We start from the raw sequence: 12110 nt of genomic DNA on the forward strand, positions 1-12110 counted from the left end.
CGCCTGTAAGTACATGCTCCATCAAGTGAGGCACTCGGCGGAGAAAAGCAGGTCGCTTTTGTACGTGTTCACTTTGCGCCACCAGCCAGGCAACCAAAAGTTCAAGACAAAGCTAATAAAAAAGAAATCCAGGGTTAAAGGATTTAGGAGAGGCTGCGCCTAAATAGAAAATGCAGTTTCCAAGACGCGCACACATAAAAACAAAATAGATAAGCGGGGTAACGCCAGATTACGTGCGACCAACATTTTGTCTCATTTGTAGAGTAACACGGCGTGTATATTGTCATTGTGGGAGGCACCTGAGCCCCAAGCGAGAGGTCAAGCCAGACAAAGGATTGTTGCCCCACTTGCTGATACCAGAGCCCGCACCTACAGGAGCACGACGCTGTCAATCGCCGCTGTCGGTCAGGCCCGGTGAGCTGGCTAAGCACGATGCATCGAGTTCATTAATTCGTGTTGCAATGTTAGGAAAGAGAAAAATAAAACAGTAGTTAGTGTAGTAAAAATAAGCCAGACAACACTGGGGCTGTGTTTTGTACCGCATCGTTTTCTTTTTTTCGTGATCGCCTGTCTTTGTTTTGGAGCTTCTCGGTGATGTACCGACTTTGGAAAAAGTAATCAGGCAGCATCATTTGCTACTCACCGGTATACTGAAGCCCTTTACGGTTTCCTTATAAATTAATCAGTGTTCAAAGGCAAAGACTAGGAACATCGTTAACTCTCCATGTTTTGCAGCTAGCGGAGTGACATCCATTATACTACTAACGAGCGAGCCGTACAGCGTGGTTAATTTTCGCGAAAAGTATACGCTCTGGCGGCTGACACCCCGCCTGTATTAGCTCATATTGCTGTTTACATCGGCGAACATGCCTGATAATTTGTGCGGGCCTATTTTCAGTTCGCATGGAGATATTTCACTAAAATGATAATGAAGGCGTAAGCCTTACCGGCCCCGTTGAGCGAAAACCCGTTTGTGCGTCTGTGGTAACACTCGATGCTACCCATGAAAGATGGCGTCCTCATGCAACGTGGAAGGTGGCGGTTAAATTAATGACGAGGCTGCTCGGGGCAAGCTGGATCGCAAAAGTCCCACCAACGTCCACCGAAACGCCAGTCGTTGTCCCAATGTAAGTCTCAACCAATGCCCCAACCGAACTGCAACCTATGTCCAACCGAAGTCCTACCAAAGTCCCACCCATGGCAGCACCTGGCATCCCAGGGTGCACCACTTAACCGCTACACCACTGCACCAGGAGGTGTATGAGGACTCCCCATGATCTTTGGAGGATAGTAGAAGAAGGAAAAATCTGCATATATGGGCATTATCGCATGAGCTACCACGTGATAGCATTAAGGCGAAGCGCGGTTCGCAGTACGGCGGCAACTGCCTTCACGAAGTTAGCGCCCAGGTGGGGGTGAGGTTGCGGCGACGGTGCGGCGGCGGCTACATAGTGCCACAGACAGGGAGAATTGCCTGGCATCAGGTACACACCCCGCAGATCGTGGCGACTGCGTTCACAAAGTGAACGGGGGGCTTATGCCTTCTCATACGTAAGCAGTCTTAAGTGTCTCTGCCTACTTTTTAACAGTTCAAGTTGGGACATACTTCTTAAAAAAATTTGAAAACTGCGCTGTACTTATGGCCATCTGCTATGGTAGAGTTTGTTTTCAGGACAGATAGCAGGAAGCCAAGCCATGGGTTACACATAGAATGAGAAAAACAGAAAAACTACGCGCTCTCTTTCTCAAGTGTAAATACCCGCGATTGAGAACGGGTGCGCGCAAGGGCTTACACATTTAGGCCTGTCTTACGCGAGAAGCAAAGGGGGAGGAGGGACTGATCACACCTGAAGTGCGAGAACTTTTACATTGGAAAACGAAGCCGAAACACGTTCTCTCCAAGGAAAGTCTCAGAAATGCATGGCTCAAATTAAACCGCTTCCACCCCTCCCCCCCCCCCCGACCAATATTTGTAAGAAGGGCATATAAAGCCGCCTCTGGTTTGCCTGTTGCAGATCGGTCTCTGCCCTTGTGTAGTAATTTTAGAGCGAAAAACTACTCCGCTCGTGTTGAGCCTGAAGGTCATCTGGCTCTTAGATTTGACCTCTAACGGGAGGCGCGCCGCATGCGCATAATCGCCAGTTGCTGGTGCCTCTATCATCGTCTTTCCGTTCTGTCGTCGCGGCTGCGCGCTTGGCAGTCACGTCCGCCGCTGTGCAGACCGACGCTCTGGACTCTCTCTCCTACACTTGTGGCGTGTGAGGCAGCACGTGATTTGTTCTCGCTGGAACAATTTGCTCTCGCTGAAGTCTTGAAACAATAATTATGAACCAAAGCTAAGCCTTGTCTAACCATGCTTTCACTCTGTATATCCTGATGCAGCTAAGTTGGTCCACAACGTCTATTTTTTTAGTGTTTGCGTTGGCAACAGCGACGGAGGCGCGCCAACATAACGCTGAAATACATGTATCACGATGGCATGATCAGAAGGGGGCTGTATTTATTACAAATTATTAACCAGCGGAGGCTTCACAACTCAGTTTCTTTAACGGCACTCAAAGGTAACGAATGAAGTCCATGGAGAAGTCAGAATTTTTTCAGATAATTACGCACACACAAGAGAAGACAAGAAAAGAAACACAGAGGCGCACAGAATGCACTGCCCAAAATACAAAAGTTCTTTACTGTATTTAGCATCCGAATGTAACATTACGACAGCCATTTCAGTCCATTAGTTCACATTTACAGCCAGAATGGTTGTGTTTTAATATGTGTGCCCAGTGCTGGATCTTCAGTATGTCATTGGATTTCCTTTTTGTGAGTCATACGTGATACACAAGTTGCCAGAGTTATCGCTTTGGTCCGGAAATAATGCGTCATCAAACGCATAATAATACCTGAAAGGCGGATAGACGACTGTGTGAGTTCCTGCGATCAAAATCCGCTGACTCCACGTCCCTCCGTCCTTGAGAGTTCGAGAACGACAAAAGAAATGTGACCGTCGTTTAGGCTAAGTGCGGCCCATAAGGCAGGAGCGAATGGGTTTGACCTAAACATAACGCGCTATTTACATAGCCATAACCTATTCTTCGTCGTAAATGCAAGGCCAGCGAGGTCATGCGGTCCAGTGCCCCAGCGTCTTTAGTTTTTCATTAAGCGCCTCAGACAGCGATTCTGTGCACCAGGCGGAACTGATGTTTTCTATCCAGACTTCTTCTTAGGAAGCCTACTGCAGAGAGACACTACCAGTGCACTGTACATAAAGTCTACTTCATTGCTTCATTCAGACTTGGCTGATCACCAGCGGGCCTTGGAAGAACAAGTCCTAAATTTGAAGACGATTAATCAGCAACGATTAATGTTTTTTATCATGCTCACCAAAAACCATTATCACATAAAATAAAATTCACGGCGATCAATAGGATTGCTACAGCGAGGATTACGATACGTGTGGACGAATTGTTTTCATTCAAATTGTTCAGTGACTGTTTCGTGTCACTTTGACGAATTATTTCTTTTCATATTTTACAAATGTTTGACTGAAAATTTCTAATGACAGGTTTCTAATTCTTGCAATTCTTTTAAGAATGCTAATTCTAACTGCAATTCCAGTTTTATTTTTATGTGGAATCAAAATTGTTCCCCGTTCCAATTAAAGCTATAATTTAACCCCAATTCCATTTGCGATTGTTCCAAATCCAATTCCAATTGCACAGTTGCGATTGTGATTTCAATTATAATCAAAATTCTAATTACAATTTTTGTTATGGTTTGGCGGTTCTTTCACGCGTCGTTGCCCCTCAGCCTTTCTCCATCGTGACGTCACGAAACCTTCTCGTCTTCCTTAATCCCCTTCAACTCCTTTCCACTGCACTGTACACGGACAAAAAACGCCGCGTTTTTCTTCACATGGCCGTTCTAATCATCAAGAAGATATGTGAGGGGCAGGAACTGTCATCACTTTAAGCGAATGTAGGTGTAATTTTTGCGTTATGAGTAGAAAACGAACCCATCCCACAGTCAAGTCAAAACTGCGTAAGTGAACAGCTTAAGGATAACAAAACTGAACAATAATAAAAATGGGAATGCAATTCATTATTCAATCCATCCTACGTTCTCAGTGCGCTTTCCATCACCGTTAAATGGCACTGTGAGGTCATACGATACTTCAGCAGAGGCTCCGTCTGACCTATGCCTGCTGAGGTTGAATTGGAATTTGTCCTCCAATTTAACACATCGATTAAATGTTGAGTGTAGCCAGCCTTATGCGAATGTGATTAGATAAAAAGGGGTCGATCATCAGGTTAAGGCAGCAGTTGAGAGCTGCGCTGAAAAATGTGAACGTGCTATAATAAGGGTCGTGTATGCATGGACACTTCGCAGTTCACGTTCCTCTCGCAGTGAAGTTCATCCGGGCAAGGAACGAGCCGCTTTGCTTCGTGCTGTTCAGACAGGGTGCCTCAGATTTACTTTAAGCCTGAGCGCAGAGTGCCTCAGTTTCGTGCAAAAGTGGCGCGACATTATGGGCTTTTCAGCGCCTTAAATGATCGGATCGAAAAGATAATTATGAGCTCCAAATTTAGAGCCTCCAGTTAGCAAAGCGTGCGACTAATTTCAACATCACTAAAGGCCGATTAACCTATTTCTCTTCAGCAGCTTCATCAGTTGTTAAATCCGTAGCAACTGCAAGACAAATATTTTTTCATGCTTGAATCAAAACTGCAAGTTCACTGCAGTACGTTCATTACCCGCACTATAAATATTGTTCAAGCTAAAACAAGGCCGAAGCTTCACGAAAACAATAAATATAGTTTAAAACAGCGCTTGTTGCGCACTATACAGTATCTAAAATCCCTTCGTTGCTATGTATGACTTTTTAATGCAGTATTTAAGTGTTGCTTGAGCAAACAATTGCTTTACACTTACTTTTTCTTGCAGCTCTGCTCGAGAAGTAGGTTATTGAATATATCATCAGTTCTGTACCGTTGTTTAGGTTGTAAAACTTTTTCTGTGTTGTACAGTTCTTACGCGCAATTTCAATCAAGGTAACAGCAGTTCGCGCCAAGACGCACTGTCAGCGGTAGCTTTACGGCACTGCGCCAATGGCCTGTGCGCTGAAGCCGTTAGAGTGCACTTCAAGGCGAGCAGTTCGAGGGCTTTCACGCGGGCGTGCCGTCCACTCCATCACACGCCTTTCTCGATGTAGGGCGTGCTGCGCGAGGCAGGTTCACCAATAAAGCTTAATGTGCCCCCAAATGGGGCAGGCTTTCGGCGTCACTCGTGGGAGGGATGAGTGGTCCTTACATTCTCCGTGCCTCACGAGAGGCACACACAGGATGCTTCACGTGGGGGCGTCACCAAGGGCTCTTTCTGGGTGACACTATCACATGTTCATGTACTTTTCTTCTTCTTATTTGGGCACAGCACCTGAGTCCGGAATATCTGTAATCTGCAGCGAGAGTAAACAATGCTGTGGGAATATTTTAGCTAGCCGTTGTTGTCATAGTTTTGAATGGTGCTTCTCTTGGATACATAGAGCCGAGAGAGTCCACGATTTCCCAAATCTTACTAGAGTATCCTCAACCACCCTTCCCGCAACTCGAGCTTTCGGGCTCTGCAGCTATTCCGGGTCGCTAACACGATCATTCGGTTTTTTAAATGGATCCTTATAAAATGTTACATTTATTTTCTTACTAAAAGTGATTGTCTGAGTTTTCTCGGAGTGAGAACGTTTGTTCGGCCGCACAAGAGGCATGTATTTTTGGCAGAATTGTATTTAAAAATAAATATTTTTGTTTCACCGCTGTAACATTATTCGTGACGTCAAGACTGATATACACTCCGTAATCACTGTTTGAAGAAAATGAAAGTGCGGCCTAGCCTCAGGGAATCGCGACAAAACTGTGTTTTGATGGAAGCATAGTTAGCTTGCTTTTAAAGTCAGTGGTGGTGTTCTGTTCATTTAAGTTTCAGACACATCAAGGACCCTAGGGTGAGGGCTTTGCATGAGGGGTGGACGGACTAACAACCTGGTATTATAAAACAATGTCTCGATGGCTTTCTTGAAATCGTCCGGGTTTATATGAAGAATGGCGGTTGTGAGAAGACTGTTCCTGTCACGAGCAGTGTAGATGAGCAAGGAGTGAATATGGGTGGCGATGCAAGCAGGGGCTGGGTAAACGGCCTTGTGGTGACTTATCTGGGTTGAAGAACGGTGAGCAGGATGGATAGGACAGTTATAAGAAAAGTTGTGACACATATTATGACACAAACATAGCCTTGCATCTATACGGCGTTGCTGAAGATTAGGCAGGCACGTATTGTATTAGTTGTTTTTTACAAAAATAACACTGGTGGATTGGAAGTAGTATGGATAGATGAATGCAATGGTGCGATTTTGGACAAGTCAAATACAGTTGGCTAGGTTATGTTGAGCGGGGTCTCAGATGGCAGATTCGTAATCTAACTTCAGCGGAGCTAATAGTTTATAAGCTTGTCAGATGTAAAATACGAAGGCAGCCGAGAGTTTTCATAGCATTGTTAATAATCCGCGTTATGCGGGTAGACTTGTTTAGGGTGCCCAATATGAAAATACGCAGATACTTAATGCAATTGAGGGAGCAGACCCCGGAACCGTTCAGAAGATAATTTGGGTAGGGTAATCTTGCTGTCTGTGTGGGGAGGGGAGACAAGTAGAGTTTTGTTATTGTTTAATGCCATCTGCATCTACGACACCCCTCCTCTAATCTTAGTAGACAAAATTGAAGAACATTATTATCTGTAGCGCTAATAATAGAACAGTAAATGACCCAATCGCCGGCAAAGGAGCGGATGTTTGATGAAATATGATTAGGTAAGTTGTTCATGAAAATTAAGAAAAGGGAATGGCCAAGAACAGTGCCTTGAGGCACAGAAATGAGTACGTTAGAGAGCGAAGAAGATTTGCTGTTGGCTTCCACGAATTGCTGAAGTTTAGTGAGGAAATCCTGTACCCAGCTGAAGACTTGAGGTCAAGATTTAAGTTTAAAAGTTTTAGTAGTAGGCGTTTGTGAGGCACTTTTTCAAAACGCTTCTGCCCTTTACGAAAACTAATACGTTTGGAATATACATTGGGATATTTATAATGTATTTAAACATATTTTGTATTCATGAACGGACTAAAAAGGTGCCGGAAATAGGTTACTTAAATTTTATCCTTGATATTCAAAATATATTTTTAAAATTTGCCGGCAATACGTGACTTAAAGCATGCTTCGAGCACGTTTCAAATAAATGAAAAAATATGAATGCGCTTTTAGCAACTTGCAAGTATGTTAAAAATGTACTTTCGGGAATATGGAACTGATTCGTCTGAAGTATACGTCACTTGAAGCATGTTTAGAGCACGTTTCAAATACATGGAAAATAATGTATGCAGTTTAAGCATCTTGTCAATATATTAAAAAGTAAATTCGTAAATATCAAAAATAATTCGTCTGAAGCATACGTGACTTGTTTCAAGCACGTTTCAAACACGTGAAGAAATACTTATGCGTTTTAGCATCTTGTCAATGTAATAAAAGTGTACGTTAGAAAATATGAAATTACTTCATTCGAAGTATACGTCACTTAAAGCATGTTTCCAGCACGTTTCACACACGTGAAAAACTATGTATGAGTTTTAGCAGCTTGTAAATGCAATAAAAGTGTACTTTTATGAAACGAAATTACTTCGTCTCAAGTATACTTCAATTTTAACAAACAGGCTGTCCTTTTAATTATATTTGAAGCAAACTTTTATCTGCCGTAGAAAAATCTAGTACTCGAAATCGTGTTTCGGGAAATGACCTTTCTATTTTGGCTATGTATTCAAAGTGTGCTTTCGCGAATACGGCATTAATAAGTAAAAGAGTACTTGAATTGTAATGAATGGGCTGCCCGCGTAAAGGTGTTTGCAGCACACTTCAAGCTGCCGTTGAACAGTTAGTGCTCGAAATCTCGTTTCGGGAATAGACATGTTAGCAAAGCATTTAAAGTGTACTTTCGTAAACACGAAATTAATTCGTACATAGTATACTTCAACTCTAACCAATGGGTAGTCCGCGTCAGCATATCTGTAGCACTCTTCAAGCTGCAGTGGAACAACCTAGTGCTCGAAAGCACGTTTCCGGGAAGAGTGAAAACCTCCATTTTCTATCGTTCATTTGTTTATGTTTAATTCCTGCAGAAAGGCAATCACAACCTATTTAAACTACGCGTGGACAGTGTGGTGATAGCATTATACCAGCAAGGGCGCGATGCGAACCTCCGGGCCCGAACATGTCAGCGAAAAGGACCCCCTACTGCCAAGGCCAACGGGCTCCCATAGGTTCGCATTCATGTATTGCTAGACAGTTCGACTCCGGACCGGTGCGTGACGCAAGTGACGACAACAATTCGGTGATAGATAGCCCGCAGATTCGAACACGACCACTCCGACGCTTGTGGGGCAATCTGGGGGCCCACAGTATTTGCGCGAAAAGCGCATCACCGGGCAAGATAATGTGTCTCCTCTCGGGGGGTATGTATAAGCCAAGCAAGTATCACACTTGTCGGAGCAGTTCCTGCTGGCTGATCTCACTTTCCGTCGGCATTTCCTTGGTTGGCGACATCATTCCCGTCCAGGCCCTGTCAAGTGACCTCCCATTGTCATAGACTTCTTGATGACAACGTGTTTTCTGAGGGATTGTCTGTCTCCTGATGTTTATAGCCAGTTCAGTCATTACTTCTGATGTTGACAACACTGCTCAGTATTATCCGATGAATCCAGCTAGTACACCATTTTTAAGCCGAAGTTAATATATTTAATTGGTTAATTGTATACTTTTCGTGCATTTTAAAGTAATATAGGGAATGTATATTTTAGTATATTTTAATGTAGCAAATCTATATTTTTATTATATATTTAATGTTTTTATTGTATAGTTTTAATGTAAATAGATATAGTAAGCGGACAGAATATGTATTTTTGATGCATTTCTAAGAATGTTCAAAATATTACTCCTAGCATGCTTAGAAAGCATTCGTGTTGCAATTTAGGCATTGGGGCAAACTATGCAAAATAAATATGAAATTTTTAAATGTGTTCTAAATGCATTTTTAGCACAGCCTCCTTTAGCTAAGAGTGAAATCGATGACCAGAGCGTCAACAGTATGTTACTGTCTGCATTAGTACTTACATCGTCATTAGTCATTAGTACATATGCCATTATTACTTATGTCGCTGTAGTTATGCCGTGGTTATACACTGCCCTTTGTCATCGTATTTCAGAATCACATCAAATCATATTTTATTTTCCAGCAAGTATCTGGATGGTCACCTGGGCTATATCCTGTACAAAGAGCTTGACGAATGCCCAAGAATGGCAGCAGCAGCAGACAGAACGAAATAACAATTTATCATCAATAAATAATTAGAAGAGAAATTGTAAAGCATATGCATGAGAGTAACACTGCGGAATGATATCAATAATGAACTCAATGCAAACGAAAGAAGAGTACGGCAATAACAGAGACGTTTTCTTAAACTACATATGAAGAAATACGAATTATATTTGCACAAAGTATATTCGCAGTTGTTTTGGACTAAATCCCACCAGTATCTTTATATTTCCTAACAAACCCTCAATTCTCAGTGAAACTTGCCACATTGCGTTCAGAACACGGTAATATCAGCGGGCAGCCCGACTGCAGTTTTTTTCTACAAAGTATCTTTAACATTGTGTCGTTAGCTTTATATGAAACGTCGTGTAAAATCTGGGCGTGGGGACGAAAAACACAGAAAATGTTAAAAAGGAGCTGACCTGACCAACACTTTAATAGCTTCCATAGATGCGATTAAGAAAAAAATTCTAAATTTCAAAGTGGCATTTAGAACTCAACTACATGAAGCCTCGAGGGAAGCTCGACGCATTCCATTCTACAAGTGGTCCCGGAAAAAAGTTCATTGAAGAGATATTAGTACTGTGAAAAAATCGAGACGTGATATTTTTTTACCGACACTTGTTCTCCACTACCCGCATGCATATCATACCGGCACAAAATTTACATTCTCTGATGTACATTTATACCTGCTATTACGCTTCCTTGATAATATTCTTTCTCATTTGTGAGAAATAAATAAGTCTTGCAACTGTTTACTCGCAGTAACCTAGTCTAAGCTAAGCTGCCTTTTATGATGTACCAAAAATTATTCTGAGCTCGTGTATTTGATTCTTCTAAGAGCTGTATACCGATGCCAATTTCTCCTCTGTTAAATGTAAGCGTGCGATCGTGCTCACCGGGCATTACAACTTCTTTTTTTAGGGGACACCATAAGCTTTAAATTATGTCATCATGAATAGTTGTTGAAGCAAATTCTCACCTAAAATCAAGTCAGTGAAGCTGGCTGACATGACGCCATATTCATGGTAAACTTCGAACCATGGGCGCATCCGAACCTGTGAACACAACGTTAACGCTGCGCCACAAAAACAGCTGTGTAGCGAGCGTCCAGTTCAATGCTAAATATCTTAAGAAAGGGCTATTGCTATCTTTCCTATTTACGGCAACTGCATTGCCACAATTTCTATGCCGCGCATCTTTGCTCATCTTCAAGTTTTCATTGCTGCAGAAAACAGCACTAAAACCGAGAAATTACCCCGGAAAGAAAATAGAAATTGTGGGTTTCAGCGTCCCAAACTGGCACACGGGCTTTGCGTCACGCTGCAGTGGAGAGTTCCGGACGAATTTTGACCATCTGTGGTTCTTTAACGTGCGCTGACGACGGACAGGGTGCAGAGGCCTTTTAGGCTTCGCCTCCACCGAAACGCGAACGCCGCGGCCGGGGCGGAATCCGGGCCCTCCGGCTCGGTCGCCAAGCGCCCTAACCACTGAGCGACCGCGGCGGGTTACACAGAAAGATTTCTCGTGGTTAAAGGTTGTGGGAAACGCAGCGGTGAGTGGCGATCAGGTTTCCCTTGGACGTAAGGATGTGGTTTATATAACAACACTCTAAAGGCTTAAAACTGTGGAGATAATCTGTCTGTCATGAGAAATATGTATCTTGTCCTGCTGGGTACCATAGCGGCACAAAACATGCCTTCAGAATCGCCTTGCAAGACCACTTTATTAAGCGGTACCCGTTCTGCGATGCGAGAACTTAATATTTGCTATGCTGGTTGATAGAACAAAAGCAAGTGCCTTGCAAGTATCTTAATTAGTTTCCAATTTATTCTAAATAAAGTTTTAGAATGACATTCAGCGCTGGATACTGGCCAGGCGTTGTCTCTATTGAGCGTTGTCTGACGTGAATATCCTGGTTGCAAAAGAGAGTATGCCAACTCAAAGAAAATATGTCACCGGGTTTTCTAATAGAAAGGCACAATCCCACAACATGAACTATTGTGCTCTACCATGCAGTCGCCAGTCCCAGAAATTGATGGCTTATCTTCACAAGTGACTGCAGCCTCGCGTCAGGTTAACAGCGAGCGTTGCGGACTCAATGGTACAATTACCGTACAACTTTGCCTTGTTCTGACAGTGAACTTCAGTGAAGACGTCTGGGTTTTCACCGCTCGGCATAATGGCTTAGATACTGATCTCCAATCTTTCTCCAGAGCCTGCTGGAGAAAATCAGGACCGGAATAAAAGTGGAACTTCCTTAGACGTTGGTTTTGATAGGCGCTTGTGCAGAACAAATAATTATATTTTCTAACTTGGTCTATGGCAGCTGCCGTCATGGTTACTCGGCGTTTAATGTGCTTTATGCCATGAGCATCTTGTGAATCTATGCGAAACACATCTCATGCCGGAACCAGGTAGTCGGTGTGCTCGACGGCGTAGCTTGGCAAGAAGGCAAACCTTGCCTCATTTTCACACAGATCTTCAAATGCAATCAATGCGCGATCAATTATGACTGTCGTAGCTTCCTGATTAATTCAATGCGACGACCTGAAAAAGTTCAATGCACCTTGCGACATAGAGGTTGATATGCGTAGGAATTAACCAGGCCCAGGAAATGTGGATTAACACTTGTCTGCGTGCCTGCCAGAATGATGGCACTGAACACCCAAAATTTCAAAATTTCGCTAATCCGATTCATTTTCTAAGGC

The sequence above is a fragment of the Amblyomma americanum genome, chromosome 6 (assembly GCF_052857255.1).
Source record: "Amblyomma americanum isolate KBUSLIRL-KWMA chromosome 6, ASM5285725v1, whole genome shotgun sequence".
NCBI classification, from domain to species: Eukaryota; Metazoa; Arthropoda; class Arachnida; order Ixodida; family Ixodidae; genus Amblyomma; species Amblyomma americanum.